The 15,683-nt window shown below is 29.4% G+C and overlaps 1 protein-coding gene across 2 annotated transcripts in view; it reads right to left on the minus strand.

The window, feature by feature from the left end:
• LOC111686482 (phosphatidylinositol 4-kinase beta) overlaps nucleotides 1–15,683 on the minus strand; it is a 124,666-nt gene that overhangs the window by 63,700 nt on the left and 45,283 nt on the right. Inside the window, exon 1 of one of the 2 annotated variants that reach the window (XM_046951671.1) lies at nucleotides 722–766. The exons of the other annotated variant lie outside the window; for it this stretch is intronic. The gene's annotated coding sequence lies outside the window, so the exon portion shown is untranslated. Of the gene's footprint in view, nucleotides 1–721; nucleotides 767–15,683 lie in introns of those variants that run through there. 2 annotated transcript variants of the gene reach the window in all.

Genomic DNA, 15,683 nt, shown 5'->3' on the forward strand with positions numbered 1-15,683 from the left:
GACTAGACTATAGACTAGACTATAGTCTAGACTATAGACTAGACTATGGACTAGACTATAGACTTGACTATAGACTAGACTATAGACTAGACTATAGACTAGACTATAGACTTGACTATAGACTAGTATTTATACTAGACTATAGAATAGTCCACAGGCTATACTAAAGCATAGACTATAGACTACTAGACGATAGTCCGCATTATAAACTGGATTTAAGTATAAACTTAGGCCAGAATATGGGCTATATAGTCAAGTTTATGGATTAGACTAGTGTCTAGACTATAGAGTTTACAGTTCACACAATAGAGAAGACTACTCTATAGTGTGGACAATACTATAGTCCAGAATATAGAGTATAGTCCATATAATAGTCCAGAGTATATATTTCATACTGCTGACTAGACTAAGGTCAAGACTAGACTATTATCCAGACTATAGACTAGACAATTGTCGAGATTATAGATTAGACTAGTGTAAAGACTATAGCGTAGAATATAAACTGGACAATAGAACAGACTATAACCTTAACAATTGTCAAGACTATAGCCTAGACTTTAAATTGAACAATAGTCCAGACTTTAGACTTTTAGAATCCAGGCTGTAGACTTTTAGAGTCCAGACTATAAACAACACAATTGCCAACACTATAGACTAGACTATTGTCTAGACTACAAACTAGCACGTAATCTTGATTAACAAAATGAAGTAACTTACAAACCTTAAGTTCATATTTCAATTCTGGATCTTAGATAATTACCTAAAAAGAGAGAAATGAGAAAAAAAATTAATTAAATTATTTAAACTATTTTAGTTTATTATACGTTTACTATAAATATAAACTTTTTTTTAAATTTTTGTTGTCAAAATTCTCTCGAGAAAAACCTCAAGCCGCCATCAATCTTTGGCATGTTTTCTGCATAAGCAATTTATTAAATTAAAACTTTGTTTTTCAATATTTTCGTTTCTGAATTTTAAAAAAAAAGAAAATATAAATATTTTTTGGCATGTTTTCTGCATAAGCAATTTATTAAATTAAAACTTTGTTTTTCAATATTTTCGTTTCTGAATTTTAAAAAAAAGAAAATATAAATTTAATGAGCTAGAAAATAGAAGAAAAAAAAATAAATAAAAATACGTTAAAATTGTGGCGGTTTTGGCAGTTGAGGTTGCCTTGGTTTGGTTGAATAACGCTGAGAATGATGATGTCGATGTTGTTGTTGTTTGCTGCTGTTGCTGTTGCTGATGTGATGTGAAAGCATAAAATTTCTAATTTTCTCATAAATTTCCATATGGAAAAAATAATAATGAAAAATTCATGCATAAACACTTTAGAAGAAAAAAAATATCAGAAAATAATTCCCAAAACCATTTTACCATGAAAATTACTAATTTAATTATATTATATGTATGTTTGTAGATATGTATGTATTTTCTATTACTTGTAGATAAAATGAGAGAAAAAAGCGCTAAAGAGAGAAATATACAATTTGCACAGTAAGTCGGTATTAGTCTATGGTCTAGCCTAGGGACCGGTATATATGTATACTGGTCTATCCTAGAACCAGTCTGTGTACTGGTCTACGGATTGGTCTTTCGAGTCGTTTATGGACTAATAGCGGTTTAGTCTACGAACCACCCTACGGACTAATCTATGGATTCATACAAAGACTTGTCTATGGACTAGTCAACGGTCTAGTCAACAAACCACTCTATGGATTTATGGAAGATTAGTTTATGGATTAGTCAGTGGACTACTTTGTGAAATAGTCTATTAACTAGTCTTTCGTCCAGCCTAATCTATGGTCTAGTCTACAGACTATTCAAGTGAAAATCTATGAATTCTATTAAGCCATTGTATCCCACTGTAATAAATTATAAATAACAACACTGTAGAGGTTACAAGGAATATATATATATATATTAACGGTAAACAACAATTTAAGGAGAACAAAAACAAAGTACTTAAAGAAACACAAAAACAACAAGTACACAATGGGGAGAAATACTTATGAATGTTAATAGATTTTTAGCACTAATACCTCCGCCATCGAAAGCCACCTTAGCGGCAACAACGAGTAAAAGCAAACGAAAGAAAGCGAGTGAGAGAGAGACGAATGACACAAATAAAAAGGAACCTCATCTCTTCAAGAAACGTTAGAGAGGTTTTAAATTACACCAAACAAATTCAATACAATTGATAAGAAATTCGAAAAAGGGAGGCTTTTTTTCCTAAAAAAATAAGAAAAAATCTAAAAAAAAATTAATTTAGTCAAGCGTAACTTGAGAACTAATAAAATAACAAATTTTAATTGCATTCACCATGCTATCAGCTGTTAAATGATGAGAAAAAAATTTGATAAAAAATTTCAATAATTTAGCAGAAAAAAAACACAATTCATTTATTTTCGTTGCCAGGGTCGTTTTTATTTCTAATTCAATAGGTTTATCATATTTTCGTCTTTTTTTGTTGAAATCATTGAATTTTTATTAGAAAAATAAAAACACATACAAAAAGAACCCTGATCCCATAACCTACAACTGTCAAAAATAAACGCCCAATGTTTTTTTTTAGGTAAATAAGATTTTCTGTTTTGTTTTCGCTATTGGAGAAATATCAACAAATGTTTGTTTTGTACAATTAATTATGGGTATTCACTTAGTCCACAAAAACGATATCAAAATTTAAAAAAAAAAACTAACGAACTTGTCCATATATATTCTATACTAGCCAAGACAGACTGGACTTTAGACTAGACTATTGACTAAACAATAGACTAGACTGTAGACTCGAATATAGACCAGACTATACTATACACTAGACCATAGACTAGAGCATAGACTATACTACAGACTACACTACATATCAGACTACAGACTAGAGTATAGCATAGACAACAGATTAGACCATACTTTAGGCGAGACTGTAGACCACAGCCTATAATAAAGTCTATGCTATAGACTGGACCATATATATTCTATACTAGCCAAGACAGACTGGACTTTAGACCAGACTATTGACTAAACAATGGACTAGACTGTAGACTCGAATATAGACCAGACTATACTATACACTAGACCATAGACTAGAGCATAGACTATACTACAGACTACACTACATATCAGACTACAGACTAGAGTATAGCCTAGACAAGAGATTAGACCATACTTTAGGCGAGACTGTAGACCACAGCCTATAATAAAGTCTATGCTATAGACTGGACTTCAGACTACGCAATAGACTAGATCAGATTACGGCCAACACTGGACTATAAACTACACCATAGAATAGACTATAGACTAGTTTATAGACTAGGCTATAGACTTAACAATCGAATAAAATAAAAACTAGACTAAAGACTATATACTAGACTAGACCATAGACTATACTATTGACTATAATATAGACTAGACTACAGACTAGACTATAGACTAGACTATAGACTAGACTATAGACTAGACTATAGACTAGACTATAGACTAGACTATAGACTAAACTATAGACTAGACTATAGACTAGACTATAGACTAGACTATAGACTAGACTATAGACTAGACTATAGACTAGACTATAGACTAGACTATAGACTAGACTATAGACTAGAAAAAGACTAGACTATAGACTAGACTATAGACTAGACCAGAAACAACACATTAATTGGTAAATATTTAAAAAAATCAATTTCAAAACACTTTTGGAAATAATTATTAAAAGAAACTCTATAATTATAACAACAAGTCCATATGTACGAACTTTTCATTCATAAACAAACAAGATGGCTAAGATTTTCTTGTTGTTGTATTAAAGCAAATAAATATAATTTACCTTCAAATTTAATTAATAGATATTATTTTTTCAACAAGTAGTTATGTGTGTATATTGTTGCATTAAAGTTTTCATAATAAGTATAAAAATATTTTCTTTTCATTGATAATTTTAAATGCACAGTGGGGGGAAATATAAAAACCAAAATAATAATAATAATATTTGAATTTTGTTAATGTATTTTATTAAACCTACTTAATATTAGTTAATAACATTGACATTTGATGTTTGGAATTTAAGATCTTGTAAAACTTTAGATATCAGTGTTAGAAAAGATCAATGAATAGTTTTAAATGTTTCTATGTTCATATATAGATTTCTTACCCACTGTGCCTTGTATGTGGTGTATGGGTTTAATTGTCTTTATTTCATTTTTTGTTTTTGGCTTTTTTTTGGCTTTTATTAAAGTTTTCTTCAACGAGTGTTAGTAGTTTTATGGCCAATTATTTTGGCTTTGAATATTTGTTGTTTTTTCATCATTTGAAATGTTTATGTTGTTGTTTGATTATTTTTTGTGGGTATAATTCACCTTTTATTTACCTCCAAGTTGATTGAGTCTTAATAGATCTCATTTAGACATTAAACTGCAACATTTTACTTTCAGTTTTATTTTTTCTCACAATAGACAAAATAACAATTAACCCATTTTGAAAGAGAAACATTTAAAATTTAGGAAATATTAGAAAATTTTGCTTTTTTAGGCAACAACAATTAAAAACATTGAAAAAGTACTAACATTTGCTTCTTAATACTACTGCTTTTTACAACTATGTAGTCAACAAGACTATGATGAGCTGCCATATGATTTAAATCAAATGGCAACTTCATTTACTTAAAATCACTAAAATTGCTAATTTTGAAAAGATTTCAATAAATTTCTATTAAAATTGATATTTTATGAGAAAAACTTATAAAAAATGTTAAAACCGTAGATAATACAAACTTATTTTCTTTATTGAGAATATTTTTTTAAAAAAATTTATAGTTTTAAAAGGGTTAATTTATTATTTTATAACATTTGTTTATTATTAAAAATTTTGCTATTATTAATTTAAATTTACTTTCAAGTAAGATTGTTTCTGTTTTTTCAAAAGCAGGTTAATGTTTGAAATCTTATAAAATATTTATTTAACGTCAATTATTATAGATTTATTTACAAGTAATGTTTGACTTGTACTGTAGTTACACTGAAAATATTCTTTTTTGAAAACTTATTTTCAAAATCTTTCCATGTGATTAATAACATTCCAAATCGTTCAACCTTCAAGTTTCTTTTAATTTTTTTTAATTTATTTAATACTTTTATGAGAAAATGTTGTTATTGTTTAACTCAATATTTAAAAGCAAAATAATTCTTTAGCTAATTTACATAATTTTCTCAGGGAAGTTTAAAATATATTCTTAAATACTTTCAATTTAAAAACAATTTATTTGCATGAAATTAAGTTGAGTCACTTTAGCTTAAAATCACCTGTCCTCCCTCTATATTATTTTATATTTATAATTAAAATAATACATATTGTTTAAACAATGAACAGTCCTGCAAAATTTTCTTTACACCATTTCAATACTTTTTTAATGAAAGAAAAAAATTATTACTTTGTTCGCATCGGACCTCAATTCAAAGAAGGAAATAATGTTGCAATATTATTTATTACAATGTACATACTTAAAAGTATTAAGCAAAAATAAAAAGAAGTAGTAAAATAAAAAAAAATACAAATTGTTTATAAAAAATTTTCATAAATAAAGCAACTCAACACAAAATTTAAATAAACATTATTTGTTTATTTTTTGTTTGTTTAATTTATATAAAAATTGTTTCTGTTCCCAAACACCAAAAGCGTGAAATAAACAAAACATTAATAAAAAAAAAAACAAAATATGTTATGTATAGGCTTGAAAAATCTACTTGAATTACGCACATCATGTTTTTTCTTTATATTTTTGCAAAATTATAATTGTTTATTTTTACAACTTTGTATAAATATATTTTTTTTTAATCAGTCTTAATAATAGTCATGGTACAATATTATTTTATAGCTACAGATAATGTATACTTACAATAAATAATTACATTCGAAGAGAGGGAAGGACAAATTCGACTGAAAGGTTTTCTTACAGTGTAGATATGCATGAAAAAGAAAAGCAGAGTTGTTAAAATCTGCTACTAATAGATAGATTGATAGATAGTTAGTTAGAAAGTCTATAGTCTAATATAAAGTCTAGTCTATAGTCTAGTATAAAGTCTAGTCCATAGTCTAGTATAATGTCCAGTCTATAGTCTAGTATAAAGTCTAGTCTATAGTCCAGACTATAGTCTAGTCTATAGTCCAGACTATAGTCTAGTCTATAGTCCAGTCTATAGTTTAGTCTATAGTCCAGTCTATAGTCAAGTCTATAGTCAAGTCTATAGACTATTCTATAGTCTAGTCTATAGTTTAGTCTGTAGACTATTCTATAGTCTAGTCTATAGTGTAGTCTATAGTCTAGTCTATAGTCTAGTCTATAGTCTGGTCTATAGTCTAGTCTATAGTCTAGTCTATAGTCTAGTCTATAGTCTAGTCTATAGTCTAGTCTATAGTCTAGTCTATAGTCTAGTCTATAGTCTAGTCTATAGTCTAGTCTATAGTCTAGTCTATAGTCTAGTCTATAGTCTAGTCTATAGTCTAGTCTATAGTCTAGTCTATAGTCTAGTCTATAGTCTAGTCTATAGTCTAGTCTATAGTCTAGTCTATAGTCTAGTCTATAGTCTAGTCTATAGTCTAGTCTATAGTCTAGTCTATAGTCTAGTCTATAGTCTAGTCTATAGTCTAGTCTCTAGTCTAGTCTAGTCTATAGTCTAGTCTATAGTCTAGTCTATAGTCTAGTCTATAGTCTAGTCTATAGTCTAGTCTATAGTCTAGTCTATAGTCTAGTCTATAGTCTAGTCTATAGTCTAGTCTATAGTCTAGTCTATAGTCTAGTCTATAGTCTAGTCTATAGTCTAGTCTATAGTCTAGTCTATAGTCTAGTCTATAGTCTAGTCTATAGTCTAGTCTATAGTCTAGTCTATAGTCTAGTCTATAGTCTAGTCTATAGTCTAGTCTATAGTCTAGTCTATAGTCTAGTCTATAGTCTAGTCTATAGTCTAGTCTATAGTCTAGTCTATAGTCTAGTCTATAGTCTAGTCTATAGTCTAGTCTATAGTCTAGTCTATAGTCTAGTCTATAGTCTAGTCTATAGTCTAGTCTATAGTCTAGTCTATAGTCTAGTCTATAGTCTAGTCTATAGTCTAGTCTATAGTCTAGTCTATAGTCTAGTCTATAGTCTAGTCTATAGTCTAGTCTATAGTCTAGTCTATAGTCTAGTCTATAGTCTAGTCTATAGTCTAGTCTATAGTCTAGTCTATAGTCTAGTCTATAGTCTAGTCTATAGTCTAGTCTATAGTCTAGTCTATAGTCTAGTCTATAGTCTAGTCTATAGTCTAGTCTATAGTCTAGTCTATAGTCTAGTCTATAGTCTAGTCTATAGTCTAGTCTATAGTCTAGTCTATAGTCTAGTCTATAGTCTAGTCTATAGTCTAGTCTATAGTCTAGTCTATAGTCTAGTCTATAGTCTAGTCTATAGTCTAGTCTATAGTCTAGTCTATAGTCTAGTCTATAGTCTAGTCTATAGTCTAGTCTATAGTCTAGTCTATAGTCTAGTCTATAGTCTAGTCTATAGTCTAGTCTATAGTCTAGTCTATAGTCTAGTCTATAGTCTAGTCTATAGTCTAGTCTATAGTCTAGTCTATAGTCTAGTCTATAGTCTAGTCTATAGTCTAGTCTATAGTCTAGTCTATAGTCTAGTCTATAGTCTAGTCTATAGTCTAGTCTATAGTCTAGTCTATAGTCTAGTCTATAGTCTAGTCTATAGTCTAGTCTATAGTCTAGTCTATAGTCTAGTCTATAGTCTAGTCTATAGTCTAGTCTATAGTCTAGTCTATAGTCTAGTCTATAGTCTAGTCTATAGTCTAGTCTATAGTCTAGTCTATAGTCTAGTCTATAGTCTAGTCTATAGTCTAGTCTATAGTCTAGTCTATAGTCTAGTCTATAGTCTAGTCTATAGTCTAGTCTATAGTCTAGTCTATAGTCTAGTCTATAGTCTAGTCTATAGTCTAGTCTATAGTCTAGTCTATAGTCTAGTCTATAGTCTAGTCTATAGTCTAGTCTATAGTCTAGTCTATAGTCTAGTCTATAGTCTATAGTCTAGTCTATAGTCTAGTCTATAGTCTAGTCTATAGTCTAGTCTATAGTCTAGTCTATAGTCTAGTCTATAGTCTAGTCTATAGTCTAGTCTATAGTCTAGTCTATAGTCTAGTCTATAGTCTAGTCTATAGTCTAGTCTATAGTCTAGTCTATAGTCTAGTCTATAGTCTAGTCTATAGTCTAGTCTATAGTCTAGTCTATAGTCTAGTCTATAGTCTAGTCTATAGTCTAGTCTATAGTCTAGTCTATAGTCTAGTCTATAGTCTAGTCTATAGTCTAGTCTATAGTCTAGTCTATAGTCTAGTCTATTCTAGTCTATTCTAGTCTATTCTAGTCTATAGTCTAGTCTATAGTTTAGTTAATAGTATAGTCTATAGCATAGTCTGTAGTCTAGTCTATAGTTTAGTCTAAAGTCTAGACTATATTCTAGTTTATAGGCTAGTCTATAGTCCAGTCCATAGTCTAGTCTATAATATAGTCTATAGACTGGTCTGTAGACTAGTCTATAATATAGTCTGCAGTCTAGCTAAGTCTATAGTATAGTCTAGAGTTTAGCCTAGTTCATTGTATAGTCTATAGTCTAGAGTCAAGTCTATAATATAGTCTAGCACAGATGCTCGTCTATTCTGTAGTCGAGATTCCAGTTTAGTCTTGAGTCTAGTCTTTAGTCTAATCGACAGTCTAGTCTGTAGTATAATCTGTAGTCTAGAGTAGTCTAAAATCTAGTCTAGAATCCTACTATCGATGATAGATAATTTAATTCATTGAATGCAAGTGTATGAATGGAGTTGCCAGAATTTCTTCAAAAATAAACAGTATTGACAAAACGTTTACGAGCAAAGAAATCACTAAAAAAGTTTTATTTAAACAAAAATTTGTTTTAAACCAATAATTTGTTCTTAACTTTTTAATTTTCATTGCTTTTTAAAGAATTTTAATAATACAACAAGACAACTCTTATGCATAATGACTTCCATTGGCTGCTCTTATTGTTGTTGTTTTTTTGTATCTTTTAATGGATCCCTGATGGACGGATGTTAAACACTGTGACGCCTGTTTCCGCGTTTATAAGAATCCACCAAAAACACAAAAAATATAATAATACAACATTGTAATTGTTTTTTTTTTATATATATAAAAATTACAATATTAACTCTTGCTTTTTCACACCATATATGTAAGTGCACAGCAGCTACAATAATAAACAAGAACAAAAAGAAAAACAAAACACACACATATAAAAATAACAATTGAATTGTTGTTAATTGGGGTTAAAGTACACAATAACATAAAAAATCTCTTTTATAGTGATAAAAACCATATATTTTATTTTAAGACAAGAGGATTTCCCTTTTGCTGTATTAATCTGAAAGAGGAAGGGGGTGGGGAAGAAGTGTGTAGGCTAAAGAGCTGCGAAACGGGAGTACATTAATGTGTGATTGAAATTCTGGTTTTCCCCTCTTTTTGATATCATAATAGTTTTTTTATTATTATAAATGAATGTTTAATAAGTTTAACATTTTTACTCCTTGCTTTAGTTGTGGGTAAAAACGCAAGACTTAAGCGATCAAGCAGGGGTGACCAAATTCTTTAACATATTATTGAAAATGCAAATTTTTAAATATTTAAACAAATTTTCTGCTAAGCAAAAGTTATCCATACGAACGGGCAATAAGTAAACGATTTAGTGGAAACATGATAGTAACAATTTAACCTGAAAAGTTGATTAGATTTCCGATTAGAGGGACAATAAAGATGATATCTGTTTTTCCTGTAGTACATAGCCTTTCTCCCAGCAATAACATTCTGTCTCAAAACTTAAGAATCGACCCTTGTATTTAATATTTATTTTTTAAGTTCTTGTAATCTTAACATTCTTCCTTCAACAACGTCTTCATTAACATCATCATCATCAACAACTACTGTCAAGTTGTATTAAAACAAAGTAAGTTAAAATAAAATGTTGCTGCAATTTGTTGCATGCTTGGTTGATCATCACCACCATCATCATCATCATCATGAATAATTAGCAGTCATGAAATATAGTGCTTTTCTCTTAAAAAAAGGTGACCAGCTGTTTAAGGTTAGGTTATCAAGTTGTCTACCAGAGATACAAGTCGAGACGGCTCTAATCGGCGGCTGGCCACCAGTAATATTTTATAAGCCGTGCCGCCGCTCAAAAGCTAAGCCGTCTTAAACGTAGCCGCTGATAAAGATTGTAATCGCATATGTATTTCAAAAAATAACTTAAACCAATTTGAACGAAGTTGCCACCAATTTAATTTGTTATAGCAAATTGAAAAGAGTTGCCACATAATATTGTGCCTATATTAAAATAGTAAAAACTACTATAATAATGTTCATTTTTTGAAAAAAAAAACTTATATAGAGACAAGTTTATTTATAACAGACTGAATGTCGAAGTGCTAGTCACAGAGACCCACTGTGATATATTGAGCATACACTCACTCAACCATGTAGGAAAATCGCTAAATAAATTCAAATCTATCAATTACTACATTCTCTCTATAGAATGCAAGTATACAACAGGAAAAATCAGAAACTTCAGAAAAACTCCACCTTGTATACCCAATCCTTTTATTATTTAGTCAAATCCACAGTCATGCTCTGTAATTCGTACAGCTCCAGCATCTAAGAACGATAACAGAAAAGTATCATGAAAATCATATTTAACGTGTATCAGCCTTTTAACCAGACACCATCTTCCCGCGATTTGGGTTTTAACTACAGCCACTACGTGGAACCCGAAAGAACCTCAACCAACTGACCAGCCAGGACATAGTCCTGCGGGCAACTGGCCACTCGTAGTACCAGATTATGTGGTATTCTCTTTCGACCTCTTTTCAATCTATGCAAGGACTAAGCTAGGCAGTAGACTGTCAACACCAATTTATAGTCCCGGAAGACCCCAGGTAATGGTAGCATCTATCTACCCCCGGATTGCAATATACCATGATGTGATACTCATAAAGAGTTAAAGCCCGGGGGTGGGGGCATATATAACAGTGGCATATATTATACAGATAATTTTCAATATAATAAACACTTATATGTCAATTTTTGAAGAAATGGTTAAATTGAGCCGACAATTTAGCCGCCGCCAATATTTTCTATAAGCCGCCGCCCCTGATCATTTTGCATCGGCTTGTATCTCTGTTGTCCATGTGCATCCTTTTGTAATACCAGTAAAATAGACATTTTCTACAAAAAGTCGATTTTAAGATTTTTTGAAAGTCAATTTATAAAATCATACAGATAAGAAACTTTGTATTGGAACTAGGTCATATTGACAACATTGTTTTGAACTACTGGAGTTTTTTGTGTTTTTTAATATTATTTCGTGCTCATATTCTTGTTTTTAAGTTTTCTTCATTTATTTGTTTTAATATTACATTTTCATTCTTATCTTTTTAGTTTAAACTCACTCCTTCATTTATCTCTCTTCTGACACACTGACTGATGGCAGGCACAAGATGTACTATAAACAAATAATGATTCAAGTCATCCATACAACCAACCATTCTTGTGAGAAACTATGTTTATTATATTTGCAAAAGAACCGGTGAAAAAAACAAAAAAAAATCTTTAAAAAATTTATTTAACATTTGTTTTTTTATTAAATTTTAGTTTAATATGATGAAAACATCATATAAAGTTTTTACATTTGTTTGTTTGTAAAAAAATCACTTAATTGACAACATTTTCCCCACTTTATAAAAATATCAGTACGCAATTGGCATCACTAGCATTCCCCATCATATGAATTTTTCGCTATATGCTTGACAGCAGCAACAACAACAGACAACAAATGCTGAGACTCCAAAATCGAAATACATATAAAAATAATAACAACAAAAGAAAAACAACACATGTATTTACATGTTATTTCACTGCAACGCTACCCCCTATGTGCAAAATAATGGCAAATAAATTAAACGAGAAAATGACAATTACAAAAAATACACAGGGAAAGAGAAAAATTATCAGGTCTGTCAAATAATCACACGCAACACGTGTATTAATAAAGAATGTTCCAACAGAGTTACTGTGGAAACCCTACAGAAAAGAGCAGATCCCCCTCCCACCACATTAAGTGGGAGATAAAAAAAAACCTTCGAATTTTTGTTATTCTTCTTCATTTGTTTACTTGTTGTATTTTCGAATGCTGCCATTCCTCTCCGTATTGTTTGTTTATATTCTTTTTTTTCAACTTGACGTTTTTTGTCGTTGTTTTTATTTTGATTGATGATAAAAATATTTTGTTGTCATTGTTGTGTTGTTGTTGCTTATGCTATGATTCAACATTTTCGAATGTGTTAATGTTTGTTGTGTATTTTTGTTCTTTATTATCATTTTTTTTTAAGTTGATTATTATTCCCCCATTTTTTCGAAAATATAAGAAGCAGCTTCTTATTATTACCGCCTTGACATTTGGCATAAAAATAAAAGTATATTATTTGTATTATGTGTAAATAAATATTTTTAAAGTTTAATAAATTAGTAAAAAGAAAACAGTTTTTAAAGAAATTAAAGTTTAAAATATTTAAACAAATTTGGTATAAAAGAAATGTGTTTGTTATTTATCACAAGAAGAGTATGCTCATGGGTGCCATTTGCTTTCTTAAGGAAGTGTTTCGGATGGCTTTTAGTTTCGGAAGGCATCATTTGGAAATAGAACATGTATGAATGTTTTGTCGGACATGGCCGAACTTATGATACGCTACACTAGAGAGTATGTTAAAAATGTGGATTATTTAAAAAAAATTAAGCTTTTCATTTGTTTTTACCTTAACTGCGGAATATTTTTGCTTATTCGATTATTTATTTATATATTAATGTATCTATCTATTTACATATCTATCTATCTATATATCTATCTATCTATCTATCTATCTATCTATCTATCTATCTATCTATCTATCTATCTTTGAAGAAATTCTCAGTCCACAAGCATTTTTATTTAAATTACCCTATATTACTCCTTCCTGTGGGTGAAACTTCTTTCCTCTCCATCCAGCATTCAACCATTCATTATTATTCTTTTCCATATTTAAATGTACATACTATTTCAAAACTGCAACTTTAATTTAAAGTGACATTAAATGAAATTAACTCCCAGTTGAAACACTTATTTAAACACACTCGTTCGTTCGTTAGCTCACAATCTATAGCAACCAAACACTCGATAACCAAGCACAACCAACAACCGACAGGCAAACAGTCCAACATTTATACACATTATTATGCAAAGTATATGAACTCATTAAGATAATGTATCATTACATATAACTTCCATTTCTTTCCCGCATTCCCCAAAAACTGTTGCCCCAGCATTCACTTCGATAGTAGCAACACAGCAGCAGCAGTAAATTCATGTTAAACGAGACACACGAGCAAATAAATAAAAGTTTCTTTTTGGTTTTTTCTTTTATTTGTTGACTTTTTGCAAATATTTTATTTTTTTTCAAAATTCACGGTTACACATGTATAAGATATGTGGGAGTTTTTGTAAAAAGTTAAGAAACATTGGGGGGAGTCAACCACACAAAATTAATTTCCTATTTTGAAAATAAGAAAAGAATTTTTTAAAGAAGAACGAACGACATGATAAATATTACATTTTTAAACAGAAAAATTAAAAAAATACATATTTGAAAAGGAGAGAGAGGAGGAAATGCAAGAAAATTTGAAATTAAAAAACAAAAATGATAATGATCAAAATAAGAAGAAGATCATGATGTTAGTTAATAAATAATTTCGAGTTTCAAATCTGGTATCGGCAAATAGATCTATTTTGAGCTCTCTTTTTCTTAAAGGTATCTAAGCTAATGTATTAACAACAAAGAGAACAGACATATCGATGTCTGTTTTAAAATAGAGAGGTAATAATATGATTGAAAATTGTGCTTAAAACAGTTATGGGCAGAGAGAAGAACATGCTAAGCTCTCTGATTGTTTTAGTTTGTTTTGTTTACAAGATACTGACAACAAAACTCAAATTGCAAATAGACTCTGATCTGTCTAATGTTTGCAATTTTAATAAAATGTTTTCCAAAAGAAATAAAATTTAAAAATTCAAACCAACATTTTAATACTTCATGGAATTTGAAACAAAACCTTTAATATTTTCTTTCAAATAGTCAAAAAAAATTTAATAAATTATTCTGGGAATTCTTATTATTGTAAATGTTGCAAAGATTTAAAGAAACTTATACCAATTTCCATAGAAATAACGAAAAAAATATAAAAAAGGCAAATAAAAAAAATTACAAAGTATTTTTTATGTGATGCCTTGTGATCTGTGTAAAAAAATTTGAAAATTTTTTTAAAAGAAATGCAAACATGATTTATTGAGGAAAATGTTATAAATAAGACAAAAACAAAACTTAGCAACTAAAAAGATATTTTTGCTTCTTTTAAATATTTCATATTTCTTACCCCAATAAAAAAAAGAAATGAAAAAAAACTTAAAGAAATTAAACTACAATGCCTCATTGATTTCTCTGACTGGAGATAGAGAAGGAAATAAAGAAACTTTTTAAATTATAAATATTTGTTTTATTACATTGTTTGAAGAACTAAACAAAGTAAGAAAAAAAGAAAGAAATCAACTTAAAGATGGGCATCGAGCTATTTACAAGAGAAAAAAATAAACAGGAAACGGAAATAAGGTATAATTTTTTGTGTTATTAATAAATTTAATATTTAAACAAATATTTAATGTTTTGTATTGAAACATTTTCCTCTTCTCTAATTCATACTAAATTATCTTTTATTTTAATGTCATTTTAGTCCATCATCAACTAAAAAAGAAAACTTTTCTTTTTAACAAATTTGTTTTAACAAATTTTTCTTAAATTACTTATTTAATTATAAATTATTTAAAAAGTCTTGTTATCATGTCTCTTAGTTTAATATTTATTGCCTTTTTCTTGCAACATTAAGTTTTGAAAATGTTTCTTAAAAGATTAATAAACTGAAACACTTAAAATTTTCTTTAGAAAAACAATTAATGTAAACAATAAGGTCTTAACGCTGTCTCTCTCTCTCTCTCTCATGAAAAAACGCCATATTTTCTTTACAGCTCTAAACATACAAACGTAGCACTATAATCCTTAAACATGTTTTGTGTTGAACTTGCCTTAAGCACGTCTGGCCACTCTCTCCTTTTCAGTTTTATTTTTCTTTGTTAGTATGATAATAACAAACTTCGTATTGCCTTAACAACAAAAACAATAATCATAAGATTAAATTACAACGTTGACAAAGCCATTTATTTTCATGGTTAAAGGAATTTTTGATTTGTTTTAGAAACAAGGTGGCCATATTTAAGAGAACATAATATGGCAGCACTAGAACAGAACTAGAACAGAAATAGAACTGAACTAGAACTGAACAAAAACAGAACTAGAACAGAACTTGAACAGAACTAGAACAAAACTAGATCTGAACTAAAACTAGAACTGAACTAGAACTGTACTAGAACTGAACTAGAACAGAACTAGAACTGAACTAGAACTGAACTAGAACAGAACTAGAACTGAACTAGAACTGAACTAGAACAGAACTAGAACTGAACTAGAACTGAACTAGAACTGAACTAGAAC

The sequence above is a fragment of the Lucilia cuprina genome, chromosome 5 (assembly GCF_022045245.1).
Source record: "Lucilia cuprina isolate Lc7/37 chromosome 5, ASM2204524v1, whole genome shotgun sequence".
NCBI lineage: Eukaryota > Metazoa > Arthropoda > Insecta > Diptera > Calliphoridae > Lucilia > Lucilia cuprina.